Source organism: Vipera ursinii (genome assembly GCF_947247035.1).
Source record: "Vipera ursinii genome assembly, chromosome: Z".
Lineage (NCBI taxonomy): Eukaryota > Metazoa > Chordata > Lepidosauria > Squamata > Viperidae > Vipera > Vipera ursinii.
Genome location: NC_139517.1, coordinates 15,213,841 through 15,224,495, shown reverse-complemented (window position 1 = coordinate 15,224,495; position 10,655 = coordinate 15,213,841). Strand labels below are relative to the sequence as shown.

The 10,655-nt window shown below is 44.5% G+C and overlaps 1 protein-coding gene across 1 annotated transcript in view; it reads right to left on the bottom strand.

Moving 5' to 3' along the window:
- The window catches only part of RPL28 (ribosomal protein L28), a 532,136-nt gene that overhangs the window by 142,306 nt on the left and 379,175 nt on the right, over positions 1 to 10,655 (bottom strand). The gene's annotated exons all lie outside the window — the stretch shown is intronic.

The window sequence follows — 10,655 nt, the reverse complement described above, 5'->3', positions numbered from 1 at the left end:
TATGAGGGAAGAAGGTGCAAAGAATTTGAGAGGGTTCAGAGCAAGTGAAGAGCCAGATGGGTGTCTTGAATTCCACCTTTGCAAAGTTATCGTTATTATCCTTAGTTATTTATGTCAATCTATTTATTAAGATTTCTATCCCACCTTTGTTCATTTATAAGCAACTCAAGGCGGTGAAAATACATAGCACTCCTTCCTGCTCCCATTTTCCCCACCACAACAACCCTGTGAGGTGGCTTGGGCTGAGAAAAAGAGGGACTGGCCCAAAGTCACCCAGCCAGCTTTCATGCCTAAGGTGAAACTACAACTCACAGACTTCTGGTGATTGGCCCAAAGTTATCCAGCCAACTTTCAGGACTAGGGTGAAACTAGAACTCAGTTTCCTGATGATTGGCCTAAAGTCACTCAGTCAGTTTTCATGCCTAAGGCGGGACTTGAACTCATAGTCTCCTGGTGATTGACCCAAAGTCAGCCAGCTGGCTTTCATGCCTAAGGTGGCACTATAACTCATGGTCTCCTGGTTTCTAAGCCAGCACCTTAATTACTAGACCAGGGGTAGGCAACGGTGGCTCTTTTATGACTCGTGGACTTCAACTCCCAGAATTCCTCAGCCAGCATGGCTCAGCATGAAAACCTCTCCATTTCTCCTCAGCATGGCTGGCTGAGGAATTCTGGGAGTTGAAGTCCACGAGTCATAAAAGAGCCAAGGTTCTCTATGCCGGTAGTAGACCAAACTGGTTCTCTATAGACTCAGTACATTCCAAATGTATTGACTAAGAACAAATTTCCCCCAAGCTCTAAAAAAGATTAACTTCTAAATAAATATGATTCAAGCTATACTGCCTATTTCTTTGGCCTTCCCTCAGTCAATGCATTTCAAAGTTTGCTGTACCAATAGAGAATATTTGTAGCTCAGGGTTGAAATGAGGGGTCCTTGGTGCTCTCTGAGCTTGCTCGTTGTCTTGCAATCGTTTCATTACCCCAAATAGGTAATAGCATCAGTGGGTAATGAAACGTCTGCAAAAAAAAAAACAACAACAGCCAAGGACTGAGAGCATAAAGGACCCCTCAAAACTTGTTATTGTGGGAATTGGCCATTTCCATGGACTGCATATTCTAATTCATGAGCCAAATTGTACCCTTTAGTCTACTGGTAACCTGGAAATGCCTTTATCTCCCTTTACTATCACTGGCAATAGGAAAAGAGAGTCACTTTTCCAAGGTGGAAATTATACTGTTTTGCTTTCCCCAGGTAACTAAGAAGATTCATTGCAAAATCCTAAAATGGAGGTTCAGAGGTAAACACAAGTCGACAGGAGTTACCAATAAGTTACTATGCCATTACGTTGTAAAAAAGTGATGGCATGGACTATGATCCATAAAACCTTATGGAGTAATAAACTGGTTAGTCACTGGTAGACTATAAACCTCTGTTTTTACTGATGATCTTGCTGTATTCAAAACCAAAAACAGGGGGGGAAAACCCCAATTTGGGTATGGGAATAAAAGGCTCCTGTTGTCAGATTGATACATGGTTATTTCGCTGTAACTTTTCATAGAATACAGTACAGATAATTGAACAAACTTTGTTGCATTACATTCTTGATTAGAATTAGAATTAGAATTTATTAAATTTATATGCCGCCCTTCTCCCTAAGGACTCAGGGCGGCTCACAACAATAAAAAGTTAAAAACATAAAATACAAAGTTTAAAAAAGAATTAAATAATGAAGTAAATACATAACAATTGACCCAATAAAACCAAATTTAAAACTATAGTCAGTCCAGGCCCGAATGTTGAAACATCCATGTCTTTCCATTGATATATAATTTTATGGTACTACTCCAAAAAAAGGGGGTTATTTGCCATCAAACCTCAAAAATACACTTTTCACAAAAGGTTTCCACAATGTTGGCCACTACTGTACACATATTTTCCTCAAGCAGAATCAGCACTGGGGGGCGGGGGGCAGATGTCCACAATTTTCTTTTCCTAGACTAGAAATTGTCAGGAGAGTTCTTGAGAAGTTAAGAAGTTGCTACACCTGAATTGGGAAGTCCTCAACTTACAAAGGTTCGCTTAGTGACTATTCAAAGTTACAACAGCACTGAAAAAGTGACTTATGACCATGTTTCGCACTTATGACTTTTGCAACATCCGTAATGATCATGTGATCAAAATTCAGATTGTTGGCAATTGGTTCATATTTATGACCGTTGCTGTGTCCCAAGGTCATGTGATCACTTGTGCGATCTTCTGACAAGCAAAGTCAATGGGGAAGCCAGATTCACTTAACAACATATCAACTGCCGTGATTCACTTAACAACTAAGACAAGAAAGTTCGTAAAATGGGACAAAACTCACTTAACAAATGTCTCACGTAACAACATAAATTTTGGGCTCAATTGTGGTCATAAATAAAGGACTTCCTTTAGTGCAGGCATGTCCAAAGTCCGGCCCGCGGGCCATTTGCGGCCCGCGGGGCGGTTCAATCCGGCCCGCGAACAGCCCTCCCTGCTCTATGTAAATGTGGCCCTCCCACGGCCCTCCTGGCGTCACCGCCCAAACCTGGAAGACGAGCGGCGCAGGAGGGCCGTGGGAGGGCCACATTTACATAGAGCAGGGAGGGCTGTTCGAGGGCCGGATTGAGTGCAGGGAGGTGGGGTGAAGAAACCCGACACCGCCTCTTGTCCGGCTTCTCTGGCTCTGTCTCTCTCTAGCGGGGGGACGATCTCGCTGCGCCTCCCACTCTAAGGACCAGCCGGGCAGAGCCACGCAGGTAAGCCCTCCTCCCTCCCTGGTAAAAAAAAAGAAATGCAGCAAGGAGGTGCCTGGGGCGGACCACCTTTTCCTGGCTGGCCGAACCGCCCCGGGCTTGGCGCAGCGTCTGCCCCGCTGGCCAGGGAGAAAGGGCCTGCCACACGAGGGAGGGCGGTGAGAGGGCCGGCCAGGGAGAAAGGGCCTGCCACACGAGGGAGGGCGGTGAGAGGGCCGGGGAGAAAGGGCCTGCCACACGAGGGAGGGCGGTGAGAGGGCCAGGGAGAAAGGGCCTGCCACACGAGGGAGGGCGGTGAGAGGGCCAGGGAGAAAGGGCCTGCCACACGAGGGAGGGCGGTGAGAGGGCCGGCCAGGGAGAAAGGGCCTGCCACACGAGGGAGGGCGGTGAGAGGGCCGGCCAGGGAGAAAGGGCCTGCCACACGAGGGAGGGCGGTGAGAGGGCCGGCCAGGGAGAAAGGGCCTGCCACACGAGGGAGGGCGGTGAGAGGGCCGGCCAGGGAGAAAGGGCCTGCCACACGAGGGAGGGCGGTGAGAGGGCCAGGGAGAAAGGGCCTGCCACACGAGGGAGGGCGGTGAGAGGGCCAGGGAGAAAGGGCCTGCCACACGAGGGAGGGCGGTGAGAGGGCCAGGGAGAAAGGGCCTGCCACACGAGGGAGGGCGGTGAGAGGGCCAGGGAGAAAGGGCCTGCCACACGAGGGAGGGCGGTGAGAGGGCCGGCCAGGGAGAAAGGGCCTGCCACACGAGGGAGGGCGGTGAGAGGGCCGGCCAGGGAGAAAGGGCCTGCCACACGAGGGAGGGCGGTGAGAGGGCCGGCCAGGGAGAAAGGGCCTGCCACACGAGGGAGGGCGGTGAGAGGGCCGGCCAGGGAGAAAGGGCCTGCCACACGAGGGAGGGCGGTGAGAGGGCCGGCCAGGGAGAAAGGGCCTGCCACACGAGGGAGGGCGGTGAGAGGGCCGGCCAGGGAGAAAGGGCCTGCCACACGAGGGAGGGCGGTGAGAGGGCCGCATCCTGACGGCACCGCCCAAACGTGGAGGACGAGTGGCGCAGAGCGGGCGCCCCGGGCGAGCTCCGCTCGGCAGCAGCGCTGCCCGGCTGGCCGCTCCCTCGGTGCTCTTCCCTCACCGGCGCTCTTCCCTCACCAGCCGCCTCGCCCTGAGCTCACGCTCGCTTGCCGCCTCCGCTTCCCGCACCTTTTCCTGGCTGGCCGAACCGCCACGCTCCTCCCCCCGCCCCGGGCTTGGTGCGGCGTCTGTGCCGGTGCAGCGAGGCTGACGGTGCGCGCCTGGCCTGGCCAAGCGGGAGAAGGGCCTGGCGGGTGGAGTCTCTGAGCTTGCGCCAGGCAGACCTCAACGGCCTTCCCGCCCCCGGAGACGCCCCGGTGGCCAGGGAAAAAGGGCCTGCCGCGCCCTCGGATTCTCTCTGCACTGCGAGCACCGCTCGGTTGCCAGGTGGGCTCCAAGTGGCAATTTTCTTGTCCGCTGCATGGAAAGGGCTCGGCTTGAATTCTTCCCGGATGTTTCTGGTTGGTCCCCTCTCAAGTGCTAACCAGGAATGCAGGTGAAGCCCTTGGTATGTGGCAGCCGAGAAAATTGCCTTTCAGAGCCCCTTTGTGCAATGGTTCTTTTGTCAGCCAGAAACAATTGGTTGTGACCATCTACCTGGGCACCCTCTACTCTTCAGCAGCCTCAAGGCCAGGCAAGGGGTGGGCGTGCGGCGCTGGTTCTCTCCTCGGCAGGGGGGAAGGTGAGGCAGCGGCGGGGCAGAATTTGTGAAGTGGTGGAAGTGTGTGAGCTGTTACCAGAGAGTCTGACCTTGTCAAAGCAAATAACACAGTTTCCATCTTCCAAGGTCAAACAGAAAATGGCGACTATAAATAAGAAAAGGAAAGTTGACAGTGAGGGCCGCCGTTTCCAGGAAAGGTGGAAAGTGGAATTTTTTTTCACTGAAATACGGAATCGCTGTGTTTGTCTGATATGTCAAGAGACTGTGGCCGTTTATAAAGAATTTAATATCAAAAGACACTACCAGACAAAACATAGCACATATGACAAACTAACAGGGCGTGACCGCAGTGAAAAGTTGAAGCAACTTGAAGCAGTTTTAATGTCACAACAGCGATTTCTCACAAGAGCCCGTGAGTCAAATGAAAATGCCACAAAGGCAAGCTATGACGTGGCAATGTTAATTGCTAAAAATTGCAAGTCTTTTGCTGAGGGTGATTTTATTAAAGAGTGCGTTTTGAAAATGGTTGAAAATATCTGTCCCGAGAAGAAGCAAGAGTTTGCCAACATTTGCCTGGCTCGTAACACTATAGCACGGAGAATTGAAGATATTTCATCAGATATTAAGAGACAGTTGACGTCCAAAGGACAGGATTTTGACTTCTTTTCAATAGCCTGTGATGAAAGCACAGACCTATCTGACACAGCTCAGTTGCTGATTTTTTTGAGAGGGGTGGACGATGAAATAAATGTGACTGAAGAGCTACTTGACCTCCAGAGCCTTACGGACCAAACTAGAGGAAAAGATTTATTTGTTGCTGTTAGTTCCGCAATAGATGACATGAAACTGCCCTGGAACAAAATTACTGGGATTATTACTGATGGGGCACCTGCTATGGCTGGTGAACGAAGTGGCTTATCAACCCTAATCTGTAACAAGGTGATTGAAGAAGGAGGCAAAGCTATTAAACTCCATTGTATCATTCATCAACAAGTTCTCTGTGCTAAATATCTCAAATATGATCATGTTATGAAACCGGTTGTAAAGACTATTAATTTTATTCGCGCTAAAGCTCTGTACCACCGCCAGTTTAAACAGTTTCTACTGGACATCCAGGCTGAATATGAAGATGTTTTATATCACAACGATGTAAGATGGCTCAGTCGAGGGTCTGCGCTGCAGCGTTTCTACTCTCTCAGAAAGGAAATAAAAGAATTCTTGGAAACAAAGGGACAACCGATGCGAGAACTATCTGATCCTATTTGGCTGGCTGATTTGGGGTTTCTAGTTGACATAACAAAGCATCTGAATGTACTAAACACGAGTCTTCAGGGAAAAGATGCAGTGGTGAACCAGCTTTATTCACACATCAAGGCCTTTGGAACAAAGCTGCAACTTTTCCAAAGGCATTTGTCACAAACACAGCCCAATACCATACATTTCCCAGCATTGCAGGAAATAATGAACAGTTTTTCACAGGACAATATCAGTGTGCAAGTGAGCAGGTATGCAGCAGACATCGCATCTCTGGCTGGAGAGTTTAAACGGCGCTTTCAAGATTTTGCAGCTATTGAAAAGGAGATCAGCCTTTTCTCCTCTCCATTCTCTGTTGACCCCGATGATGCTCCAGATCAGCTGCAGCTTGAGCTCATTGATCTGCATTGTGACAGTGAGTTACGCAGTCGTCAGCAACAGCTCTCTCTTGTGAACTTTTACCGCCAACTAGATAAGGGCAGGTTTCAGGAGATTCGGACATTTGCAAAGAAAATGCTGAGCTTGTTTGGCTCAACATATTTGTGTGAGAAGACATTCTCTACTATGAACTTTAATAAGAACCGTGTGAGGACAAGACTAAGTGACTCACATCTCCGTGACATTTTGCGTATCAAAACCACTGCCTTTGTACCAGACCGAGCCTATTTGCTGCAGTACAGATCTCAGTTTCACCCTTCACATTAGTGCAGGTAAGTTTTTTTTAAAATTTATTTAAAATACATTGTGAAAACTCAGCTGACAGTTGATCTTAATGTTATAAAATGAAAAGTATGCCATTTGCAATTAACTTGGCATAAAATAATTCATTTGCATTTAATTGCAATTGTTCAAAGAATGTTCGGAAAAATGTTCGGCCCTCCAGCATGTTCACTTCATCCAATCTGGCCCTCTTTGAAAAAAGTTTGGACACCCCTGCTTTAGTGGAATATATCATCTTGCTAGTAACTCAGATAAATGTCTGGGTTTGCGCTCAAGATACTTGCCGAGGAGTGTGGGGCGGGGGAGAGGGGATTTTCCTTTGGGATTCACACTATCTTTACAAAGTAGATAAAGCTTTTAGGCAAAAGCTGTGTTGAATGTTAATTTTTTGATCTTTGTGCTTAATTCCAAAATTATTTATATCTCTGAATAAGCTCAGTGATTGCATATATTTTCATCTCTTATGTATGTAGTACAGGGCTTTTCAACCAGTGGTACGGGTACCACCTGTGGTACATTGGCACCTGGCAGGTGATACGTGACCATCCTAGAAAAGTGGTAGTCGGGAAGGGGAATGAGCTGAACTGGTGGCAGCACCACAGAAACCTGAGCAAGAGATGGCTGGAGCTGCAGGGCTGTCAGGGCTCAGCGGAAGCGCCAGGATCAGTGCTTTTGGGGGGCTGTTAGGGCTCAGCGGAAGCGCCAGGATCAGCGCCAGGCTCCAGCTGGAGTTCGGTGCTGATCCTGGTGTTTCTGCTGAGCCCAGAAGAAGCGTCGATCGGCTGGAATGTTGCAGCATCTCCAGGGTCTTGTGATTGACATTCAGATGCTTGGCAACTGATTCATATTTATGATGGTCACAGTGTCCCAGGGTCATGTGAAGTGACCAAAATCTGCTGCAAGCACCCAGCAGAGGAGGGGGGGAAATAAAAACCAAACACCCCCCCCACCCCACCCCCGCTGCCAATCCTCAACAGAAATGCTCACAACAATGAAACCTCGGATAGGAGGAAGAGCGCGGCCGGGCGGGCAGGCCGGTGTCTTGCTCAGCTGTGGCTTGGGGGGAACTTTTTTCAGTGCCATTGTAACTTCGAACAGTGACCAAGCAAACTGTTGTAAGTCGAGGACTACCTGTACTTCATCACTTTTTTCCTTTTTTTTTTTTTTGGTCATCAAGTTTTTGACACCTTGCTAGATGACTGGTGGTACTCGGATATTGTCATATCCTAAAAGTGGTACAATGGGTGAAAAGGTTGGAAAGCACTGATGTAGTATATTGTGAGTGGTGTGGTGTCCTAGTGATGAAGATGCTTACCTCCCACAGAGAAGGTTGAGAGTCCAATCCTAGGCAGTGTGGCAGATGTTTCTCTCCTAGGATGCAAAAAAAAAAAAATCTGCTGCAAACTCCGTGTGGCATCAGGAAGGGTATCCAGCCAGTAAACGCTCAACTCCATCCAGTTGCCCTGAATTGAAGAATTACAGGGAGGTTTATATATATCTATATATATGGTTTATGAAATACATTTTTTTTCAAATCTATTGAGACCATATATTCTTGAGCTCTCTAAAACTTGGAGCCTAAGGAAAAATTAGCACATCAAAACCATCTTGCAGTCTTTGGGCTTTTGTATTTTAGCAAGGATCTGGCTTTCTATTTCAGGAGTCCCCAACTCCTGGGCCAGTAGTAGGATTCAAATAATTTAACAACCGGTTCTCTTCCCTAATGACCATTTAAAGTATTTTTTAAAAAATGATATACTGAAAGGTAGTTTATTGTTTCATATATTTAATACTTAAATAAGAACAATAAAAGAGGTACACAAAACTAGATTGTAAGAAAAAGTTTTAAAATATTAATGAAAAAATGTTAAATAATACCTGACAAAAGCAATAAAACAGTGATTTAAGATATTTCCATATTGCTTCTTGATTGGCATCCTCACTTGCAATTTTCTTCACTTTCACCCGAGCGTCAATGGCTGTGTGATTTATCCTTAACCATCTTTTCACTGTAGAAGTAAGATCCCATTTCTTTAGAAGTAAGCCGATTAGACTAATAGTCATTGGGTTTGATATATTAGAAACAGTTAGGCGAGTCCTCTTCTCTGAATATATTATGTTTATCTTTGAAAAATCCGTTTCTGCTTCTGCTGAACTTACAGCAATTGTTCTGACAATATTTTTAGCTCTTTGAACACTTTCAGGAATTGCATAGTTCTGGGAAATTTTTAAAACTTTTTCCATGAAATCTCGATAATCATTAATATCAATTTGGTAATTAAAAATGTCATTAAGTATGAACAATTGCTCTTCAGCTGGAACTAGTACCTTCAATATTCCAGTGATCTAGCTCCAAAAAATTGAGAAATTGTAATTTATTCCTATCTTGAAACTGGCTACAACTTGCTTTTAAATGTTCACAATCCATTAGTCTCTTTTTCAAATTCGTTACGTTTTCTAAGTCTTTTCCGAGGAAACCCGACAAATAGATGATTTTCTACAAATTTTATATTTTTGAAGGTTTTTGAAGTCATTAATTCATCCACTTTTTTCCCCGTATAGACCCTTTTCCTTTCCAAGCATCTGAAATGCTTTAATAGATCTTATCACGAGTTTTTCAGTCTTTATTATGTCCAGTGCTTTTTTTTTGTAAAAGAAAAAGGTGCCGGAACTCACACATGTCATACAACCTGCCTTGCCTACCCTATAAGGTTCCATCCCAAAAAGGTGCCGGAACTCCGTTCTGAGCGTTCTATGACAAAAAAAGCCCTGATTATGTCTATGTTTCTTGCTTGCAGTGCATTTGAAAGAAGAGAAATTTCATTTAAAGTGTCAATCATCGATGCCAAATCAGTTATAAAATATATATTTTCAAGATGGGCAGCCATACCTAAGTACTTTTCATTTGAATAAAAATAGCGCCGGATAAGCACGCCACACAGCTAGGGTTGACCTTAAACTACAGGCAGCCCATCTTGGTCCCAAAACTCTAGCAGTCTTTATAATTTCAATTCCAACTTGTCTGGATATTTTGGTAAGTTCAGTTTGGTTCTTATTGGATTGATGAAAAATAGTATATATCTTATCAATAAATGATTTACTTGCTTTATTTATCGAATCATCTAAAACAAGATGCAGACGATGGTTTAAACAGTGCCATATTATTATGTTTGGAAACTCTTTTGCTATCCTGGTGCTCACTCCAGATTTTCTCCCAAGAATAATGCTGGCAACATTGGAGCAATATCCTATTAAATTTTCAATAATTTTAGTAAATATTTCTTTTTTACTTTCCTTTGCAATGAAATCAACTACTTTCACAGCGGTTTTATGTAAATGTAATCCTATTCTCATATCTAATCCATTTTTAATTTGCACTTCTATCTCATCTTCTATGTCTGAAAATGGTTTACATCTTTTTGCCAGATTGTAAACTGTATTAAATACTCTACATAAATATTTTTCATTCATTGTATCTATTATCTTTGTTACTGCTCACATTGTTTTACTTTCTCTTTACAAATGTTACGAGTTTTTGATGAAAAATGTTCTTTCATTTTTTTTTCTTTAGAGAAGTTTGTTGTACCTCTTTATTTTTCCCTGATGCCTCAGTCTGAAAACATTTCCATTCTTTTGGCACATGATCACTTTTCTCTTTTGTGAAGTCATATTTTGCACAATACTTGCAACATTTTTGTTAGAAATTACCAGTCTGTCATATTTTTCTTTAAAATTATTATATTGTTGCACTGTCCAGCATTCAGGAAGACTATTTTCAATTTTGGAGTTGTTATCATTTTTTTTATTTCAATAACTGATGTGCTGCTTTCTTCAAGTTGGGGTGGTTGTGCTTCTGACTGTTTTGTACCATCGAAGGCCAATTCTGATACAACTGATTCCCAATTTTGGTTTCTTATTGAAAAAATATATCAAACTCTATGTTGTCTTTTCATCCTTTTAAGGGCTACTGCAAAATAATAATAATAATAAATGTTTTAATATATTATAATAACAATATTTACAGACATTAATACCCTTTATCGAAGATGACAATGTATTGTACAAAACCTTATTGAAAAGTGTATGCATCAATAACCAAGCAACGATGTAATAAAGAATGCAAAGTTTTATAACATATCACTACAATCACCAGAAGAAATTATAGAATAAAGAGTAGGC